The following is a 24,003-nucleotide window of genomic DNA, read 5'->3' on the forward strand; positions in this document are numbered from 1 at the left end:
GGTAACTATAAATATTTTAAATTTATCCACCTCTTATAATTGACCATATTTCTGTTTCTATTTATCATCAAGGTACATACAAAATTTAAGTAAACTCTGTGTACACCATTTCCTCTCCCAGCTCTTTTATATTCTTGTCTACCTATGCTTTGTTGGAATACTTTTATTTGCAGCCTTAAATTTTGGTTAAATATTAGTTAATCATTAAAATATGCCTAAATCCCCAATAAGCTCAATCAGACTTTACTTGTTTATTTCTAAATTATCTTTGATTTAGTTATTTATTTCTCCTTGAACTATGTATATTAACATAATATCAAATAACATGGACTTGAATTTATATTCCATTGTAAAATCCAGCTTTCTGGTTTACTCCATATTAAATCCCCATTCCTAAGCAGACTACCTTTAACATTTCCTCAAAGATCATTTCTCAGAAATGCTAGTGAGTTTTTTTTTTAAACAAACTCTTAGGTAAATAAAAAATAGGAGAAAAAAATATTTTGAAATGGATTAATTCCAGATTGAACAAAAGTAGAACCAAATAAATAGATCAAAACTACTAAGTATTTAGAAAACAATACAGTAGAATTTATTTATAATATCAGTATATAAAGGATTTCTAGAGAAGACACAAAAGTTATGAACCATTTTTAAAAGTTTAATAAATTTGGCCAAATTGTTAAGAACTTCTCATTAAAATACACTTCTTTGAAAAAGTTCAAAACATGTACCACAATGGAACAAGAACGTTGCAAGACAAAAACTCTAGTATTCAGAAAACATAAAAATACTGCATAAGTATAAATAAATAAATAAATAAATAACTGGTTTAGGCACCCTAAAATAAAAATGGTCAAAAGACATACAGAGGTTTTTTGTTTGTTTGTTTGTTTTTTTGTTTTATTGTTGCTCAATTACAGTTGTCCCAATATTTCCCCCATTGCTCTCCCCTGCCCTACCAAATAAAGGTAGAAACCCAAGAAATCCATAACACCTGAAATTGGAATTAATATCCTCACCAATCATGGAAACAAATAATTTTGTTTGCAAAGAGATACTACTAGGAGCTCTTTCAATTTGTGAAATTTTTAAAATATGATAACAAATACTGGTGAAGATGTAGACCAATCGAGACTTTGATAACTTGCTGGCAAGAGTGCACACTGGTGGTACCAGCTGGAAGACAGGTCAGTGTAATAGCACTGATAAAGATCTGCACATTCTCTATCACTCTTTAAGTTCCCTCCTATGCATTTGCCTTAGAGAAACTTGCACATGTGTGTACTGGAATGTTTATACACTGTGTAAACGTGCTGAGGGTACTCTTCATATAATCAAAAATATAATCAACCCAAATTTCCATTAACAGGTGAATAAACACCATATGATAATAAAAATGAGATAACACCACCAGAATACAACATTGTGGATAATCTTACAAACACAATATTAAGCTAAAGCAGCAGCCAACAAAAGAGTACATATAGTATAGTTTAATTAACAAAATGTTCAAAAATAGCAAAACTAAGCCCATTTTAGTCTTTAGCTTAGTTTTTTATCCTTGTTTATTCTATTACAGTTGCTCCAATTTTCTCCCTTTGCCCTCCTCTGCCCTGCCCCTGCCCCCATAATCCATTGCCACATCATTGTCTGTATTCATAGATCATTCATACCTGTTCTTTGACTAATCCCTTTCTCTTCTTTCTACTATCCCTCACCCCTTTCCCCTGGGCACTGTCAATATGTTCCTTGCTTCCATGTCTCTGGTTCTGTTTCGCTCATTAGTTTATTTTGTTCATTAGATTTCTCTTATAAGTGCAATCATATGGTATTTGTCTTTCACCTACTGGCTTATTTCACTTAGCAGAACAGTCTCCAGTTCCATCCATGCTGTCACAAAAGGTAGGAGCTCCTTCTTCTTTGTGTTGCACAGTATTCCATTGTATAAATGTACTAGTTTTTTAATCCATTCATCTACTGATGGGCACTTTGGCTGTTTCCAGCACTTGGCTGTTGTAAATAGCACTGCTATGAACATAGGGGTGCATACATTTTTTGAATTGGTGTTTCGGGATTCTTAGGATATATTCCCAGGAGTGGAATTGCTGGGTAAAACAGCAGCTCCATTTTTAACTTTTTGAGGAAATTCCATACTGTTTTCCACAGTGGCTGCACCAGTTTGCATTCCCACCAACAGTGCACTAGGGTTGTCTTTCTGCTGATTTATTAATGATGGCCAATCTGCCAGGTGTGAGGTGATATCTCATTGTGGCTTTAATTTGCATCTCTCTGATAGCTAGTGATGTTGAAAATTTTTTCATATGTCTCTGGGCTCTCTGTATGTCCTCATTGGAGAAGTGTCTATTCAGGTTGTTTGCCCATTTTTCGGTTGGATTGTTTATCTTCCTGGTGTTAAGTCATTTAAGTTCTTTATACATTTTAGAGACTAAACCCTTGTCCAATGTATCATTGGCAAATATGTTCTCCCATATGTGTGCTTATGAATGTTCTAATGTTTGCTGTCATTTTAAGTGATGCAGAGTGTTCTATTGCACCACCAAAAGACAGTCTATTAATCAATTCTCTTATTGAGAGATAATTAGTTTTATTCTATTTGTTTGCTAAGAAAAAGAATGCAGCATTGAAAATATTTTATGTCTCTTGCACACATGTTAGAATATCTCAAGAGTTAAAAAATACAAAAACTAAAATAAAATTTAAACTACTCACCACTAGAGACACATTGCTTAAATATCTTTATAAAGTCTACTTTTATTTCAGACACAATGAAACTAGGAAATTTTATAACAAATACACACATCGTGGCTTTATATTCTGCTTTTAATTATGATGAAAAATTTTACACACCATAAAATAGCCTTCAGAAACATGTTCACCAATGGCTCCAAGGTGTGCTTTTGTACAGATGGACCATAATTTATAAAACCATTCCTCATTGTTAGACATGTAGCTGTTTCCAATTATTCTGTCCTCTCCCTCCTGTTTCCTGTACTCTAGCCAACATAGCTTTCTCTCAGTTCCTCACATACAACTGCATCTTTCATGCATCTCACCATCTGTACCTATGGTTTACTCTGCTCTAGTCCACACAGGTCAGTTTCTTCTTATCTTAGAGATCAATATCAGTATCCATTGGCAATTTAGTTCTTTCTAAATTATTATTCTTTTTAAGATGCTTGTTTTTTCCACAAAATATCACAGACTATTTCTTTATATATCTTTATTTTTGTGTCTCTGTCCATGAGGGAAAGGGTGATTGTTCTTGATCACTTTCAGCATTGGACAAATTATGTACTGCACAATTGTAGGAGGAACATTGTATTCTGGTTATCATATATTTGTATATTTATTACAACAGGGGTCCCTTTTTAAATTCCACTCATGTTAGCTTTGGGATACTCCACAAATAGCTATGTAATGAATGAATGAATTCATGTTATAACTTACTATTTATCCCCAATGCCAATATTTTTCACATCTTCTTTCTCTATACAGTTTTCCAGAAAACTACATTGCTCTGATGTTTACCACACAAGATAAGTGTAGAAAGAACAATCACAGAATCTTTGTGGCACTTAGTGCAAGTAAGCAATTTTAAAACCAAAATATTGAGTGAAGCACCATGTATTTTTTAAAATTAAAAATATGAGGACTAACCCACCACTAACATTTAATTAACTCAGTAAAAATAACTTAAGTAGGTGATCAACATGTTGTAAAGTGGGCTTAAGAATTCTGTGTTGCTCTCACAAGACTAAGAACACATTGTTCTTTTTGAGGGTGTTGTTTTAACATTGGTTATTGAAAAATTAAATGGTATTATCTACAAAGAAAAATAATGAATATTGGTGAATACTGAAGTTACAAATGCTCCCAATTCTGAGAATACTATGTGATGACACTTTGCAGACCATAATAATTACTCCACTTTTATTAAAGTAAACACCACTCTATACTTGTAAAGTAAAAAAATAATGAAATTATATTTAGCACACTAAGAATAATCCTCTCTCTACATCCAAGAGTATAAAAATAAATCCTGGCAGCTGCATTTCATCTCTGATAGGAACTTTCTGACAGCTTTCCTCTCCGTTGCTCATAAGAAGAGGACTTAAATGAATCAGTGTCAGGTGGATTAGTCAGACTGTTCAAACTGACAGAAGATCATGTCTGTAAAGCTACTTTAAACTCTCAACATTAGTCTAAAGAATGGGAAAATGTCCTTTATTTAAGATTGAGTATTTTTTTAACATCAGATGAATTTCTTTGAGAACAGTCAGCATTATCTCTAATTCAAAGGCGGGGGGGAGGGACATATAGCTCAGTCAAATAAAGCACTTAGGGGGCTATCTGATAAAATTGGGTTATAATTTATGTGCTTCTGTAGTTGAGTTTTTACCTTATAGATGCATAATTGATTTGGACCAGATGCAATAAAATAGCAGTTTCAATCAAAAAATTAGTTTCACTCATAAAAATGTAGCTTTTAAGAGTGGCAAAGACCCTTTTAGATCATATAAAGTAATTGCTTTATTTTACATTTAAGGCATAAAATGAGAAGCAGAGAAGTAGAGTTACCTGAAGTGATATAGCTACTTAATTTCACAGTAAGAAAAATAAAAATGTTTAAGTATAGACTAGTGAAGACTTTTATTTATTTTAGAGCATCTAAAATGGTCATGGGGCACCAAAGGATAAACATTACTATACGTATAGTTATGGAATAATTTTGATTATTATTTTTGAAATAATTACATTTAATGATTTGTGTGATGGTATTAAAATCTGAGATTTAAGATTTCTAACATTGGAGTAAAATATTTAGGAGAGTTCTATGAGATAATGTATCTGTACAGTAAATGATTTATTGAGCTTCAGTATACAGAATAGATTGAAAGAGAACAGATGGGGAATAAGAAACCAATTGAAAGGATATTACAATAGTCCAAATGAAAGATAATAAGGAAAATTATAAACTGATTTAGAAATTGATAAACTGCTGGATCTGACAAATAGTAATCCTTCCAATGAAAGGATTCTTTGGAGTATTAGGGACAGAAACCATATGGTACCAGGTTGTGGAGGAGATGAAAAGTGTGACAATGAATCAGTGACTCTGAAAAACTGTTCAAGACTTTCTAAAAATTAAAGCAAATAAGAGGAGAATATATGGAAGGTAGAAAAAATTTTGTATATGGAAAATGATCATGTTGACCAGCTAGTGGAACTTGGCAGTACAAAGAAAAATGACAAATGATAGCCATGTCACTTGAAAAGGAAAGAGATATTGCTCTCCATGTAAGCCAGAGCAAAGAAAGATAAAGATAAGATAAGATAAAGATAAAAACTAGTATATAGAGCATGGAGGAAAACGCAGTTCAGATTGTCTGTCTTCTCTGAAAAAGAAAGGTACAGAATTCGTGTTAAGAAAAATAAATTAAAAGGAATTGAAGAGGATAAAATAGTTTAAATATGAGAGGGGACCCCAAAAATGGAATTATCTTCTGGAGGGTGGGCCCCTTGTAGTACAGGCTTCCCCTGTAAGGTGAGTGTTCTAGGAACCCATCTGTATCAGTGTACCAGCTGGCATTGTTGTGAGAGGCTGCATTTGGCTTCAGTGAATTTTTTTTTAGACTCCTTCAACATGTTTGCCCATCTCATGATGGGAGATTTTTGAGTGCATTTGCCCACACTATGCTGAGTGTTCAGCAGTTTTTGACCAAAAACAGCATGAGTTCATTTCCGCCCTTTCTATTCACCCGATTTCACCCCAAGTGACCTTTTTTATTTCTCCTAATAAAAAAGGTCCTCAAAGGAAAACATTTTGCTGATGTGGAAGAGGTGAAACAAACAACAAAAACAGCAGAAGCACTAAAAGGCATCGAAATTGCCAAATTCAAAAACTGTTTAGAGCAGTGGAAAAAAACATCTTGATAGGTGTGTTGCATCAAATGGAGAGTACTTACTTTGAAAGTGGCTAAAGTTTAAACATGTAAGAATAAATACACAGTTGTTTATAAGAAATTCCATATTTTTGTCTCATCTTGTATCAATACACATCAGGCTTTTTCTTCTCAACTTGGCATGGTATGTCATATGAGAATACAAAAAAACAATGACTATGGAAGAGACACTCTAAGATGGTCCCCAAAGATCCCCACCTGGTATCCACACTTTTGTGCAATCCTTTCTTTTGGGGTGTGGTGGAACTTACGATTAATTCTAATAAATATAATAAAACTAAGAAGGGGCAATGTTACTTTTGTGATTATGCTACACAAAACTATAACTTCCATCATTCTAGCATAACTCTCTCTTGATGGACTTGGTAGAGCTGCCCTATGGAGAGATCCATTTGTTAAGGAACTGAGAGTGACCTCTCTTAGATTACCAATTATACTTGTCTAAAAATTATTTTAGTGGTTACCTACCCTAGAGTTTACAATATACACTTTTAACTAATAGAAGTCCAATTTCTTTTCTTTTTTTAAAATATGTTTTAAAATCCCGTGATACAGTGAGGCCGCGACAAGTGAGCCGTGACACAGAGAAGGACCACCGAAGAGTTTCCCAGACAAAAAAAAAAAAAATCTAAAGGAGTTCTTTACCACCAAACCCAATTTCAAATAATGTTATTTTTTCCCATGTGTAGTACAGGTACCTGAAGTATAAAGTATTGCAATTCCTTTCTTCCATTCTTTGTGAGACTGATACCATTCATTTCACTTATCCATCTGCACTGAATACCCAATACATTGTAACTATTATTACTTTCAATAAGCAGTTATCTTTTAGATCAATTAAGAGTTAAAAAAATTATTTTTTCTTCATTGATATTTTCTCTGATGCTTGTTTTAAAATCAATATTTTTTACTATATCATTTTTCCTTCTCCCTCAGAAATTTCCACTAACAACTCCTTCAGGGAAGGTCTGCTAGAGATGAAGTCCTCGGATTTCTTTGTCTGAGTAAATCTTAATCCTCCAGTTTTAAAGGATTTTGGTGGATTTAAAATTCCAAGTAGGTAATATTTTTTTTCTTTCATCACTTTAAATATCTAACTCCACTCTCCTCTTACTTGCATGCCTGCTGAGGAGCAGTCCAATGTAATAATTAAATCTTGTCCCTTTATAGATAAGGTGTAATTTTCCTCTGACTGCTTTCAAGATCTTCTCTTTGTCTTTGGTTTTCTGCAGTTTGAATGTGATATCCCTAGGTGTAATTTTGTTTTGTTTTGTTGGTACACATTTATTTTGCTGTTCTTTATATTTCCTGGATTACTAATTTTACTTCTGACATTAATTTTAGAAAGTTCTCAAACAATTTTACTTCAAATATTTCTCTTTTCCATATGGTATACTAATTATGCATATAAGGCCTGTCTGGATAAAGTCCAACCATTTTAATATAATGAAAACAATTTGCTCAACATCAATGTAACCTGGAAACCAAGGAGAGTAGACCAGAATGCGCATGCATGAACAATGATGACTTCACTGCACCAATCAGGGGAGGTGATAGACACCATTGAGTGAGCATGTGTACTGTGTGGCTATTGCATTCAAAATGACTGAGTGAGCAGAGCAACAAATATGCATTAAATTTTGTGTTAAGCTTGAATGTTCCTCTATGGAAACTATTCAGATGATTCAGAAGGCCACAGCTATGGGCAACTGGTGATTGGAAGCTTCATCAAAACAATGCATCCCCTCAGACAGCACATCTTGTGCAGAGTTTTTTGGTGAAACATCAAATCACCCAGCTGACTCAGCCTACCTACAGCCCAGATTGGGCACCCTGCAACTTTTGGCTTTTCCCAAAACTAAAATCATCTTTGAAAGGGAAGAGACTTCAGACTGTCGGTGAGATTTAGGAAAATACAACTGAGCAACTGATTGCAATTGGGAGAACTGTGTGAGGTTCCAAGGTACCTACTTTGTAGGGGACTTAGGCATCATTGTCCTGTGTACAATTTTTCTTCTATCTTGTATCTTCTTCAATAAATGTCTCTATTTTTTCATATTACATGGCTGGACAGACCTCATATGTTACACTTTTTTGAAATTTTCCATAGTTTTGCCACATGCGTCTAAACCCATAATTAAGCTCATTGATTCTTTCCTCAGCTATATCAATTCTTCTAATGAACTCATTCTTTATTTGTTATATTTTTTGTTCACACCATTTTCCTTCTGATCCTTCCTAAGAATTTCTATTTCTTTTTTTACATTTTCTTGTATTTTTCTATTTATTTTTTAAACTAGACCCTTTAATGTAATTATAGTTTTAAAATTTTATTATCTGTTCATTCCAACCTCTGTGTCATATTCCGAATCTGATTTCTGAGGCTTGCTTTGTCTCTTCTTTGTTTTTTCTTGCCTTTCAGAGTGCCTTGAGATTTTTTGTTGAAAACCAGACATGTTGGATTAGACAACAGAAAATGAGATAAATAGGCCTCTAATGTGAGAATTTATGTTAATCTGGTTAATAATAATTGGGCTTTGTTTAATTTTTGATGTAGCTGTAGGTGACAGAAGTTACAAGTTCTATAGTGTTTTGTTTTTGTTTTGTTTTGTTTTTGTCACCTGTCTTTGGGGTTCCCTAAGTACTACTCCCCAGAAACAGTCTGTCTTCCTGCTCATTCAGATAAGTTCCATTATTATTGATAAATTCTGTTATTATTATACTAAATCCCTGTTGCTGTGGTTATGGTAAGGTGTTGGTGTGAGAGGCATTCTATAATATTCCATTCCAGTTTCAGTCTTTCCTTGGGTCTGTATCTCTGGTCAGTGATTTTCACAAGTGTTTCTTCTTGTATAGCTTCCCCTTCCTCTCATGAGACAGGAAGACTAGAGGGCTAGATGAGATGAACGCCATATGTCCACAGAACTAGGACTACTTCTGGTGAAGAATTTCCCCTGGAGATGAGACCTCTATTCTGGAAAAGACTGGTTGCATTTCACAAAGATTACTCTTCCTCTCCCCTGCCAAAATCATAAATGGATTTTTCACAGATCTTCATCATGAAAATCTAGTTGACTTCCTGAAAGTAAGGCCCATGAAAGTTTGAGAACCCCTTTAATATCAGAAGTTTCTCACTCTTGAGCTGGTTCACACTCAGCTTCTAGTAATTTATCAAAATCACCATTTAAGTGTTCCTAATACTTTATAGCTACATTGTTTTATGTTCTAGGTAAGCAGACATTGGCTATGATGCTCTGGATTCACTCATCACTCCAAATTTCTGAGTGGCGGTTTACTGTACAAATTCAGTTCTCTAAGAGGTGCAAAAAAAATGTTTAGTCTGTCCAATTTTCCCTTGTTAAGTATAGGACAGCTTCCAAATTTTTACATGTTGGAGTTGAACGAGAAGGCAATGTGTTGCTTTGAGTCACTAAATTTGTGGTAATTTGTTATATAGTAGTAGATAACTAATACAATGACATGTAAAAACTAAAAATAGACATCACAGACCATATTCTTTTATTACCCAATCACTGTAAAAGGCTAAACAAACTTCTAGACCCAACAAAGGATCACATGGTACCATAATGAGACTCTCTGAGGTGTTATTTATTCCCAGTGATAAGTTAAAACACCCATACATATCATCTTCTAGTGTTAGCCATTAATTTGAAAACATTCAAATTTAGATTGTTTGTAAAGCTGGTGTTAGGATATAGTTCCTCACATGCTGATAATGTAACACCAGATTTCAATGTTAGACATTTATCTCATTTTTAATCTGGTGCTTCTTTCTGAACCTTGCCTAGCTACTCTTCCTTACAGATAATCAGTATTTCTCTTTGTTAGGCTCTAGCCCCTATGTTAATGATTTGACATCACTCAAAGTTTCTCTTCATTTAATAGAAATGCTATAGCCAAACAAGTTGAGATTAACTAAAATCTAATTTGGATGATTTTTTTCACTAGGCATTATTCCCTAACCCTCAAATAAATAAATAAATAAACAAATAACCAACCTCAGTGAGAATTTGAGCTACAGAAGGGGATGATGGCAATTTCATTCTCTAAAAATTACTAAATCTGGCTCTGGCCAATATGGCTCAGTTGGTTGGAATAGCATCCTGTGGACTTAAAGTTGAGGGTTAAATTCCAGTCCAAGCACATGCCTAGGTCAGTTTGTCCTGGTCAGGACAACCAATCGATGCTTCCCTGTCTCCATCCTTTCCCCTCACTAAAATTAAAAGCATGTCTTTATGTGAGGATTTAAAATAATAATAATAAAATTAAAAAATAAATTAAAATAAATAAAAAGCACTAAACATGGACAAAACTAACCAAGGAGAAGGACGGGAGGAAGAAGAGGAACAGGAGGAGGAGAGAAAACCAGTCAAAGGGAGACATCAATCTGTGAAGCATTTATGTTTGAAAAGCTGCTGAAATTCTGGTAACAAAAGTGAAAATTGCTGCATTCGGGTTTGGGGATGTTCTCATTTACCCCTCCCCAAGTTTGGCCAGTGTAAGTTTTGACTCTGTTTGTGGTACTATAGGACCAAGCTTTTCTGACAAAGCTCTGCACTGGCACAACTGTGTCAGAGAGGTCCCAGCTATTCACACACTGCTGGCCTACCTTCAGGCTATAAACATGCACATAGAGATCTGAAATGACTGAGCAGAAAGTAAGACCCTGGAAAGATCTGAAAATAATCTAAACTGTTAATGTGATCTACCAACACACAGATCCATCATCAGATGATGAAAACCTCACTGGATGAAGAAAAATGGCACCTGGAGATAGAAGTGGCAGACAGCCACAGGAATAAATAAAGAGCATCAGAAGTAAATATGCGATTAATTTAAAAGACTATAGAATGTTTAAAATTTTTTCTCTTAACTTCAAGAAAAAACAGGATTGTACAAAGCAATAATTATACCACTATAATGCCATGCTTATAATAGATACTGATGTAATGTATGTGACAATACTAACACAAAGAAATGTGAGAAGGGGGTTTATAGCAGAATAAAGTTTCTATATTTTACTGGAATTAAGTTAGTATCAATCTGAAGTCGTCGTTGGCAGCCGTCCGTCTTGAGAGACGATGGTGTAGCTTCCCAAGAGTCTATCTGCACCGCCGAGAATGGCTGTGCAGTCCGACTCGGGAGTGACATGGTATCTGTCTCCTCCCGTGTTGAATCGACATCTTGTGATGACGCTGAAGCTACAGAGCCTGGGCAGGGTAATATGGAGGGTCCGCTGTTGCCCATGCAGCAGACCCCCCCTCTCTTCGCAGCTGAAGGGTCCAAGGGAAAGACGGAGTCGATACAGCTTGGGTTCAGGTGCGCCGCAGGAGTTGCCGGTGTTGACTACAACGTCAAACCGCCTTAGGGACTCCGGCTCCGGATTTTCTGTCGGGGTTTACTCCCTTAGCCTTCCCCCTGAAGAGGTATGCCGCAAGGCAGCGGAGGTTTTTTGGAGTCAGAGTTTTCCTTCTCTGATGTACCCTGACTGGAAGATCGAACCAGCGACACTTAGCTCGCAGGCCGACGCTCAATCCACTGAGCTAAACCAGCCAGGGCAACAATCTGAAGTAAACGATGATAAATTGTGTATCCTATTCCACAGTATAATAACTAAAAACATACAATTAAAAAAATTAAAATGCTACACTAAAAAATAAAAAATTTATTTAACATGAAAAAGGGCAGTCAAGAGAGAGCACAGTAATATGACATAAAGAACACAAATAACAAAATGACAGATGTAAATCTAAACAAATCAATAATAACTTTAAATGTGAGTGGTCTAAACATCCCAAAGACACGAGAGATATTCACACAAGATTACAAAAGCAATATCCAATCACATACTGCCTACAAGAGAAGTACAGTGATACCTCAGCTAATGAAGATAATTTGTTCCAGAATGACATTCATTAGCCGAAATCTTTGTTAGCTGAAACACGATTTCCTGTAGGTTTCTATAGAAAATCATTTAATTCATTCTGGATGCTGCCCACTGTTTAAAGACAAGATATATAAAATAGTAAAAAGCACACTATAAAAGGGCAAAAACTCTGCAAAGGTTGAGATGAAAAGCTACCCAAATGGATTAAGGAGAATGAAAAGTAGAATGAAAAACTAATGATCTTTACACTATTACAGTACATCGTCATCAAATCCGAAGTAGCTTACATTATCAGGCATCTCATTTCTCACTGTCCTGAATGTAAACAACCCAGTTGGGTTGGTGGATCTCCCCTATGTGATGTGGTCAGCTCATTTCTTTGTAACACCCATACAGATGGAAAAGATAAGCTCCTGGAATGGCCCAACTGTTCATGTTTGCTGCTTTATGTTAGTGCACACATCCACTAAAACACTCATTAGCTAAGTCCAAAAACAGCGAAAAAATCTTTGTTAGCTGAAAAATTTGTTAGCAGGGTCACTCATTAGCAGAGGTATCATTGTACTTTAGATTTAGGATACAAGTAAATTGAAATAAAAAAAAGAAAAATATGTACTATACAAAGTATAACAATAAGAAATATGGAGTGGCTACCATGAAATAAGACAAAATAGAATGTATGGCAAAAATTATTGTTAGAGGAGCATTTCAAAGTAATGTGAATCAATACATCAGAAAGATATAACCACCATAAAAGAGTATATTCACCTAAGAGACTTAAAAATTGCAAAAACTAAAAACAAATTCAATAATTTTAGTTTGAGATTTTAATAATTAATAAGACAACTAGTGAGAATATTGCAAATGTATAAAAATCTTGAACACTATGAACTATTATATCTTCATCTTAACTGCAGAATGCACATTGAAATAAAGGACACATGGATTATTATTTAGGTTGGAAGATAGGTCATAAAACAAGTCTCAATTTTGACATTATAAAAAATATACTTCAACCATAACAAAATTAAATTAGAAATTAAAACACAGAAAGAAAACACAGGAGAAAAGCTTTGTGAACTTTGGTTAAGAAACAGTTCTTAGATAAGACACTGAAAGTACAATTCCTAAAAATAAAAAATAAAAAATTGATGAATTAGCTTTTATAAAAATTAAAACCTCTATGCTTCAAAAGAGTACATTAAGAAAATATAAGCCAAAGACTGGGAGAAAATATTCATAAATCATATTTGTCCAATAATTTCAATTAAAATTTTATAAAGACCTATTACAACTCAAGAATAAAAAAACAAACAACCCAACTTTTTAAATAGGCAAGTGATTTCAATAGATGTTTCACCAAAAGAAGATATATGAATGGCTAATAAGTGCATGAAGAGATGTTCATCATTATTAGTCACAAGAAAAGTATAAATAAAACCACAATAAAATACCACTACACATCCATAATAAATAATCATTATAATTGTCTTTTATAAGAAAGACAATACCAAGTGTTAGGGTGCAGAGAAACTGGAACCCTTGTTCACTGCTGAGTAGTACTGTAAAATGTTAGTAATGTAAAGTGGTACAGTCACTTTGAAAATCAATATAGCAGTATTACAGAATTTAAAACACAATACACTTATCACATAATTCAACAATTTTACTCTTAGAAATCTATCCAAGAGAATTAAAAATATGTGTTCATACAAAGACAAGCACATGAATGTTCATAGCAGCATTATTCATAATAGTCCCAAACTGGAAACAATCTACATGTCCACCAACTGATAAATAGATAAGCAAAATAAAATACTATTCAGCACTATAAAAGTACAAAATACAGTGGAAACTGGGTTCTTGAACTTAAATTTGTTCTTGAAGGCCATTCGAGATGCACTTTGTTTGAAACCAAATAATTTTTCCCATTAGAAATTCTGTATAAGCATGAAAGGGTTGTCAGGTCAAGACTGAAGTTTTGTTTGACAACTGAGACATGTTTTCCATGAACAACTTGATCAAGAACTGAATTGGTCTAGATGGGAGATGTTTGAGAACTGAGGGTTCACTGTACTGGGAAATTCTATACTATGGGTGAAAAAAAGGCCCATCCAAAGATGCCAAATAAAAAGACTACATTTTATATCAAATATCTAGAAAAGGCAAATCTATAGAGACAAAAACAGAACACCATTGTCTACTATATATTTTGATGTAATACTGTTGAAAATTCTTTAAAATTCAAATTTATATTATGAGGGAAGACCCCAAAAAACCTGGTATTTATTAAAAAAATGTTTATTTATTCTTACATGTTTAAACTTCAGTCACCTTCAAAGTACTCTCCATTTGATGCAATACATCTATTGAGATGTTTTCCCACTGCTCAAAGCAGTTTTTGAATTCAATAATTTTGATGCCTTTTAGTGCTTCTGCTGTTTTTTGTTTCATGTCTTCCACATAGGCAAAAAGTTTCCCTTTGAGGACTTTTTTCATCCCAGGATACAAACAAACAAAAAAAGTTGCTCAGGGTGAGATCAGGTGAGTAGGGAGGGTGGGGCACAGATATCATGAGGTTGTTTGTAAAAAACTGCTGAGCACTCAGCACAGTGTATGCAGGTGTGCTGGTAAGTCACCCACCACTCAATGGACAAACACATTGAGTCTTCCCAAAAAATTCACCCAAGCAGAATTCAGTCTCTCACTATAAGGCCAGATGGTACATTGCTACTGATAGGTTCCTAGAACCCTCATCTAGCCTTTCAGAAGGTAATTGTTTTGTGGGGGTCCCCTCTCATATATGGTAGAAATGGCCACTTTACATTTATAAAGTTATTTTTAATTATTTGTCTTGAAATTTCCATTAACATTATTAATAGGTATCAGATATTTAAAATTTTATGTGTTCAGATTATTTGACCAAAAGACAATGATGTTTAAAAATTAGACACATTTTAGGTTTAAAAATAGTATTTATTGTTTTTCTAATTCTTATCTACTATAGGACATTTTCAAATTGAAAAAAAAATTAATTATTGTAATATTACTACAAACAAAAGTGTTTCCTTCCATTTTCTATGTTTTGGAAAAAATATGGTAATATTATAACTAAAATTTAATCCTAAATATTGTAAGCATTTTCCCCACGCCTTCAGGCATGCTTCAAACTTTAATAGTGGTAAACAGCACACTGATTTCATTGAAATCTATGTCTAAGAGTTGAGTTTTCTACTTTTCAGAGTGTGAATATTTTCAGTTTCTCATACAAATGCATGACTGGAAAGCCTGGGGGAAAGTATAAAATCTCTTTTTTTTAAAAGCCTCGAACCTCTCCATAGCTGCCCTTCAAGGCAGTTGAAATGTTACTTCCTTCTGGAAGACTCTGGAAGCAAACTCTTCCACTTCATATATAGCCTATACACTTGTTCCTTTCTTGTTGTGGCAAATTTATTTTTAAACATGGACTAGACTGACAGTGACCAGAGGGGAGGGGGTATGATGAAAAGAAGAGGAAGGGACCAGTCAAAGAAGATGTGTGAATGACTTATGGACATGGGCAACGGTGTGGGGATGGACTGTGGGAGTGGGCAACAGGGCAGGGGGCTGGGCAGAGGACAGCAAAAGGGAAAAAATTGGGTCAACTGTAGTAGAATAACAATAACAATTTTTTTTAGTAAAAATAAAAAGTAAAAAATATTTTAGGGGGAAAAAATGCCATGAATTACAAGAAATGCAGATACCTGATTCACTCAATTCCTACCACAATCTTCCTCACAACAAAGAGATGTATTGAATTTTTGTGGTAACTGCTGACCCAATTAGTAAATGAATTTAAGTAGAAAAGTGAATGGTTAAAATAGGCCTTAAAGTATGTAGAAATAAAGACCTATAGCCATTTCAAAAGCCCATGGGTGCATCAGCAAGGAAAACATGTATTCCAAGGCAATAAGACGTATTGCTTAGATTGATTAACTTTTTGTTTCTTGTTGCCAGTTGAGTCACACTCTTGGTGGAATATAAGAGTTGATGTACTTTTTAAAGGTAAGACATTTTCCAGTAGTAATTTTTCATAATTATGAAATCCTCTTTTTACAGTAAGGGTGAATACAGTACTACGGTGCAGTTCAATTATCCCACACAAATTTATTGACTGTCAGGATCCATCTGAAGCATTAAATACAGAGATAAGTCAGACATGGTTCCAGTCACTGGGGAACTTATAGTCAAAAACTCAACATTCCTATTAGAAAATATTCTACTGACTTTAAGAGAGTCTCATCTTGATTTAAAAGAAAAAAGGAAGTTGCTCTATTTCTTATTGCAGTTTTGCTATGGCATGAGTCAGTTCCCTTGCTCTTGACTATTTTATGCTAAATTTCTTAAAATTGCAGCATATTTTATATTTGGGTAACTTGTCATTATAATTACTTTTCACTTCTCAGATTACTTACTAATTATTTGAAAATATTTTAAATTCACTATTGGAGAAAAGATTGAAACAATGTGTAAAACAAAATTTCAAAGAATATCAGTATTTTTGTTTCATTACTAATTGCTCTATTTTAGTACCACATTGTAGAAATAATATTAGTATAACTAGTTTCATTTAGTTTGCTGCTTTTATTTTATCCCTTTGTTAGAGAAATTAAAATAAAATACTTTCTAATACAGCTTCCCTTAGTAAATTTTTATTATTTAACATGACCATACTTAAAATACATGTAACATGTTTCAAACTATGTGATACTAAGATGCAGTATCTTAAGACCAATTCAATTTTTCATAAAATTTGTATACTTTAAGCCTTTGCTTTGATTTTGTTTGCAAGTTGTATTTGTATTTTACAAGCTTCCATTTTAACACAAGAAAAATAGTCTCAGTAATTTACAATCCCATTTGCTAAAATTTTACTTAAACTACTAATCTCTACAGCTAAAAATCCAAAGGAATATATTTATTGATTACTAATTTCCTCCTTCCATTCTAACTTTCATTAGCTTCTGGCATTCAATCAAAAGGTTTCCTTCTTACAAGAAAGAAAATGCTCTCAATAAAATAAATTAAAACACAAAATAATCATCATTAAGTTATTGACAGCTAAACATTCTCTGAAAAATCAACTATAAAATATTTTAATAATTCTATTAACACATATGATATTGATTCTAAACTGAAATATTCTGCTATTATCATTAATTAAATATTACATAATTCTAATGTCTACATCTTATACTTTACAACAGACAACAAGGACTGGTCATATTTGACTAGCTACAATCAAGGTAATAAGACTTATTTAAGCCAAAAAAGTGAACATTATTTATAATAGAATAATGTTCACGTATCACTAGTTTCTGCTGAATATGGGAGTAACATGGCTCTCCTCAGAGGTAAGAAATTCCTATTCTTTTTATAATGTTTTTAGGTAACAAGATTAAAAGAATATTAAGCATGGATAATGTTATTTTATTAAAAAGAACATGTTACTTTCATTGGAATGCACATGTAAATAAATGAAATATACTATCGTAAAAAAGTGACTACGTACCTAAAAATAGAAGTGGTTTATTAACAAATGCAGCTAAAAGTAGTCAAATGAAGAGAATCAGTATAGGAAGCTTAATTTTTAATATTTACATGATATAGGCCATTACTTTTATATTTGCCTTTTGTGCCATAACCATCGCATTTTTTTTCTTACCAAACAGGAGAGGTGACTGTAGTATAATAGTAAAGACTTTAAGCTCTGGAGTAGCCTGCCTGAGTTCAGCCAGGTTAGTGAGTTGGAGAACTACTTAAATTCTTTATGCCTCGATTTCCTTCTCATTAACAATTAATGCTAATAGCACCTACTCCATCCATTTGTGGTGAAAATGAAATATGTTAATACGTGTAAAACACCTAGGTTATGCCTGAGCACACAGTAAATACTCAATAAAAGTAGCTATCGAACGTATACATATACACATACTGTCTTTGTCAACATGGGCTGCTGTAACAAAATACAACAGACTGGGTGGCTTACACAACAAATATTTCTCACAGCTCCAGAGTCTGGGAGGTCCAAGATCAGGTGCTAACAGATCTGGTGTCTCATAGAAGCCTTATCCTGGTTTGCAAAGGCCTGTCTCCTTACATGATCATGTGGTTTTTCCTTAGTACAGGCATGAGGAGGGAAAGAGCTCTTCTGTTTCTTTCTCTTTTTATAAAGATATTATTCCAATCATGAGGTGTTAATTCACCTTCATGACATAATCTAACCTCACTATTTTCCAAAGACCCCACTTCTAGATACAATTACATAGGTAATTAGAGGTTCAACATTTGAACACATTTAGTCCATAGCATTAAGTCCATATACATTTATATACATATATGTGTACATACATATATATGTGAATAATGTGAATATATATTCAAAAAATATATAAGTAATAAGAATGGAGGAAAATTCCTTTGGATTATGAAGTTCTATTTTACTAATGTATATGCACTTTGCACAGAGCATGTGCAATGATTGTTAGTACTCAACAAATATTAACTTTATTATTTGCATATATTTCTCACAATCTAACTGAATTCTACTTTTAAATTTTAAAGACATTATTAAAAATATTTTTTAACTTACTTAAAAATAGTTCTTTCTATTGAATCATCATTTCAAAGCTTACAAGAAATGATGCCCACACAGTTGACCAAACATTGCACTTTTCACTGGATACCTAAGTTCCATAATAACATCCAAAATACACCCTTGTATCGGAAGACAGTTGACTCTTGAATAATACAGCGGGTAGAACCCGCTCCCCACAGTCAAAAATCCCAGTGTAACTTCTGGATACCCAAATATGTAACTACTAAAACCCGACTGTTGAGCAGAAGCCTTACTGATAAAAGGTCAAGTAACACATATTTTGTATGTTATATGCATTATATACTGTATTCTCACAATAAAGTAAGCTAGAGAAAAAAATGTTATTAAGAAAATCCTAAAAATAGTTTGAGTTTTTTTTTAATTATTACAAATTTCCTAAAATTTTGCTAATTTTTAAAAAATCCATGTATAAATGGATTCATGCAGTTCAAATCCATATTGTTCAAGGTTCAATTGTAATTGTATTTGTACAAGATAAATATAATAATACATTGTGGCATCTTCTACTTGGCCATTTCATTAATAACATGGTAATAGATTAAACTCAAACCCTTCAAAGCACAAAAAGTTGTAAATATTCCATGACAGGTTCAGGCTCAAACTTATAGAGAATTTAGCAATCCATAGCCCAGACAGAGGTAATGACACTTGGCATCGAAGTGTCAAAAGATTTACCTGATGAAGAAAAAATAGCCCCATTTTATTTAAGCAAGGATTCAATATTCAGCAAGCTTTTCCTCCATGGAAGGGTAATGGTCTCAATACAACTACCCCTCAGCTGCCAGAATTTATTTATTTACTTACTTACTTATTTATTTATTTATTTATTTATTTATTTTGAAAGTATATCTTATTGATTATATTGTTACAATAGTTCCATTTTTTCCCCTTTGCTCCCCTCTGCCCAGCACCACCCCTCCCCCAGCAATCCTCCCCCACAAGTCCATGCCCATGGGTCATACAAGTTCTCTGGCTTCACCCTTTCAGCTGACAGAATTTAAAGATCAGATTTGACCATTTGTTACTTTTAAATGCACTTACTGGGCCTATCAGCTAACCTGAAATTTGTGAACTAATTTTGAGTGTCTGTGAGAAAGCAGGAAATCAGGAAACAAAACCTGTAAGTTTATCTGTGAAAGAGATCATCAATAACAAAATGTAATATGCTAGGTAGTTTTGAAATATAAAGTTTGGAAACTCTACATATCTCTAGTTAATAATAAGGTAAACCATCTTCATTCTTTTAATCTACCATTCTTCTAATTGTGCACAGTTATGTAACCATAACTACCATCAAGTATAGAGCAGTTCCATTCGCCCTAGGGAAAGTTACATTTTCTCTAAATTTCGAAGAATTTTTTGTTTTCTTTCTTGTTTTCATGTCTCCCTTTTTTCTATAACCTCAAACATATTGCTTAATCACTCTCAGAGTTAACGTTGCAATGTACACTGTTATGGTCCAAAGTCCGTATGTCCAACTTTTTTTTATCCTCACCCAAGGACATTCTCATTGATTTGAGAGAGAAGGGAAGGGAGGGACAGAGATAAAGGGAGAGAAATATCAATGTGAGAGGAAACATTGATCAGCTGCCTCCCATATGTGCCCCCATCAGGGATAGAACCCACAACCTAGGCATGTGCTCTGACTAGAAATCAAACATGCAACCCTTCGGTTAGTGTGACAACACTCCAACCAACTGAGCCACACTGGCCAGGGCTGCTCAACTCTTTGAAAGGTACAAAATGTCAGAGTTTGGAGTGAGGAAAGCTTTATTGATTAAGAAGTCACCAACAGAGAAGATGGGAGCCCTAGTAGTTTCTCAAATCTATCTTAAGAAAGTGGAATTCAGGCTTCTTTCATGTCAAGGGAAAGGAAGATGGGAGAGGTCGTTTTTATAAAACTCAATCCCCAAGTGGAATCCCCCTAATGATAAACATGACTAACACAGGAGCTATTAGCCTACTGCAGGCCATGGGAACAATTCAGGCTTGAACAAAATGGAGTCTGAGAGACCAAGCATTTCACTCTGTTACACCCCTTAAAGAATTGCAATCTCTTTCACAAATTTTCTACGGTATTAATTATTCATTATACAAAGATACTTAGGCTAGTAGGTTGTATCTAATTTTTTCAACCAATAATTTAAAGGGTTTCTCTACTTCAAGAGTTAAGGTATAATTAGCCCTTCTACTGAGAGACAAACATCTGGCCCAAACTTCTACTTTCCTACTGCTGAAGGAGTCCCCATTCCATTTTTTTTTTAAGAATTTGTTTATAGCTTTATTGAAGTATAATTTACATCAGATAAAAGTCACCCCATTATAAGTGTATAAAGTGATGGGTTTGGGGAATTGTGCACAGTTATATACCCATAACTACCATCAAGTATAGAGCAGTTCCATCGCCCTAAAACTTTCCCTCTGGCCTTTGAGTCAATCATCTCCCCTAACCCTGACCCCAGATAAACAGAATTCAGATTGGTAATGGTTTAATATTAGTGGAAAATGTATCGTCTTGGCCTAAGGCTTTAAGGTTTGGTTTGGTTTTTCTAATCATGCTTTACATTGGAGTGAGGAGAGCTATGAGTAACTTGACTTTTTCCCATTAAATGGTTCCACTAAGCTCTTGAATTTCCTTTCTCCACTCTGCTCCGTTGTTCACTTCACAACAGCAACCTGCCAGTCTTCTCTGCACTTCCCAGTTCTAATTCCAGAGAAAAACAGACTGATTGATTTAACTAAATATTTTCCATGTCAATTAAAAGAACACAAATTCAAGATAGGTAAAATGGTATTCCTAAAATAAAAAGAAATGTTTGTGACTACACTTTTCTTATAAGAAAAATTCTGTAAAGAACCATTTGTTTTTCTCAAATCTGGAAAGTTCTCAACTAATGTTATTTGTACAAAATCTATCATACCAAGCTACCTCACAAATCACTGGTCTGCCTTAAGGTGAAGCCCCTATTCCCAGTCCAGCCAGTGACCACCACTGCCCGAATTATAGTATAGGACTATTTCTCTGAGCAGAGAGGCAGTTCATGATAGGTGGAGAGCAACAGGGAATAAATTGGGACAACTGTAATAAAACAATAAAGAAAAGATATTTTAAAAGATTTACTGAGCACTGTTGACATTTCTATTACAATAAATATCCATGTGTGCATGCACATGTGCACACAAACACCACACCACACCACCATGCATTGGAAATTGGTAGCATTTTGCCTGTTTATTTTAATGCATGGAAAAGTGTTCTAAGTGGATGTGGAAACCTAACCTATAGTCAATGACTCAGTTATCTACGTTTTTGGAAAGTCTGGATATTTGTAACCTTGATACTTATCTGAATTATGAAAAAAATGTCTAGAAGAAATAAATCACGGTGTATATTCAATGATAAGATATAGTTATATTTCCAAATTTAATATTGTGAAGCTCCAGTTAGAGAAATTGTGGTATAGTGGGTGCTACTAGTGGATTTAACTATCTGTTCTTAATTACTCAATCTGTAGGTTTATGCCTGGCAGTCTTCAAGAGAACCATCCCCATACATACAGTTTGGGTAAGTGGAATGGGGCCTGGGGTTCTATATTTGTAAAATTGTCTACATGACTCAAATATGCAGCCATGTTTTCATATCACTGGTCTAGGCAATCAGTATGGTCATTTGTACTCACCTCATTCACTTTCACCTGTTTTGAACCTGCCAAAACCTTAATCATGGCTTGATCTTTCTGGTGACCAGCTCCTGTCCAGGAGCCCACCAAGAGTTGCCTCATTACAACAAAAGACACTCCTTATCAATCAGAAAATTCCAAGGGACTTAGGACCTGTGTGTCAGATGCTCCTATCACTTAGAAAATGTATGAATCCTAGAAGGAACTGGGTCACAGATCAAATACTAGAACAAAAAATTCTCCTAGTTGCCCTATTTACAAGGTTTTAGAAGCTCTAACGTCAGGAACTGGGACAAAAAAACAATTTATATTTTTTATTACTTCAGAGCTCATTAACTCTGGGCATTATAAATGAGAATAAACTTAAAATAATTTAAACAGTATTTGAATATGCTACATTTACCAAACTATCTCTTAATAATTACTTTCATCTGTTTAATGATTTTACTATATTCAGGGTACTTTATTAAGAACTCTACTTATACAGTTTATTTAATTTTCACACAACCCTATGACTAAGATATATTTATCTTCAGGTTACAAATAGAAAACTGAGGCATGAGAGGTTAGGTTAACTATCTCAAAGTCACATAGGTGTAATACATGGTAGGGCCAGGCAATTTGACTCAGGGCTCATACTGATAAGAAGATACTGCCTCAATTTATATATTAATACTTGTTAACATTACATATCTAACAATTAACTTAGGCACGGAGGCAATTTATTTTACTATGTACAATTCAGAAGCAGTCTTATTTCAGCACAAAGAAAACCCCTCCTTACTAGGGATTAATAAACACATCTAGTCAGTGTGGCTAAAGTGTAATTTCTAAGGTCCTGGATCCCACCCTCTCAGTCCATCTTTTCCCTCTGTTCCTGATTTGCACTGTTGGCTTATTGGGGCACATGCTAACATTTGATGACAATCAATAAGAGCTTTCAGATCACTTCTGTAGTTGCTCACTGTCAAATATTAAAGGGTAAGATTTGCAATTCTCACCAATAAAAGCTTCTACAACTGCTGCAATTACTGTTTTATTGTCATTATGGTGACTTTTGATTAAACTCTGTGGATTAGGGTTAACAAAAGCCATCTCCTTTCTGTATGAGAAATTGACCTTTAGTTAATTTCCTAGCTCAGTTTTTCCTGGAAAACTGATATAGAATATCAACTTTGTTATTCGGCACCTTTACTTACAGTAAAAATGATCTGTGTAGTAGATTGCATCTGAACCATACTTTTTGGAAAACCAAAAATAGGCACATGCTGATTCACATAATTGGCATGTCACATGTGTCACAAGTATTCTCCATTTCAATCCCCATCTGATCTAGAGTACTGCCCCACCCTGAAGGCATTTGAGTTTGTAATTCCTAGTAGTCTTCCATCCATGGAAGGTATTTTATTATCTGACTTGAAATGAGAGACAGACTTAGTGGAGCACTGTATCAAAACTGGACCCCATGAAAAAGAAAATGTACTGTTTTTTTTCTCTTTTTAGACATGTTTTTGCCACATTTAATAACTTCATTATCTTGTACATCTAAACAGATAGCATGAACTATAGAATGATTAAGAATAGCAAGAACAGGTACAAATGGTAATACTAAGGAATTTAGAGTACAGTATGTTTTAAAAACTTTTTTAATTCCTTTGACAAATCTCAGACTAATTCAATTACTTTTCATAAAATTTCATATTCTCATAATGAATTCTCAACATAAATTCAGAATAAAATAGTTAAACGCATTTTTTTCCAATTTCATCA

The sequence above is a fragment of the Furipterus horrens genome, unplaced genomic scaffold (genome assembly GCF_987537825.1).
Source record: "Furipterus horrens unplaced genomic scaffold, mFurHor1.1.pri manual_scaffold_3, whole genome shotgun sequence".
Lineage (NCBI taxonomy): Eukaryota > Metazoa > Chordata > Mammalia > Chiroptera > Furipteridae > Furipterus > Furipterus horrens.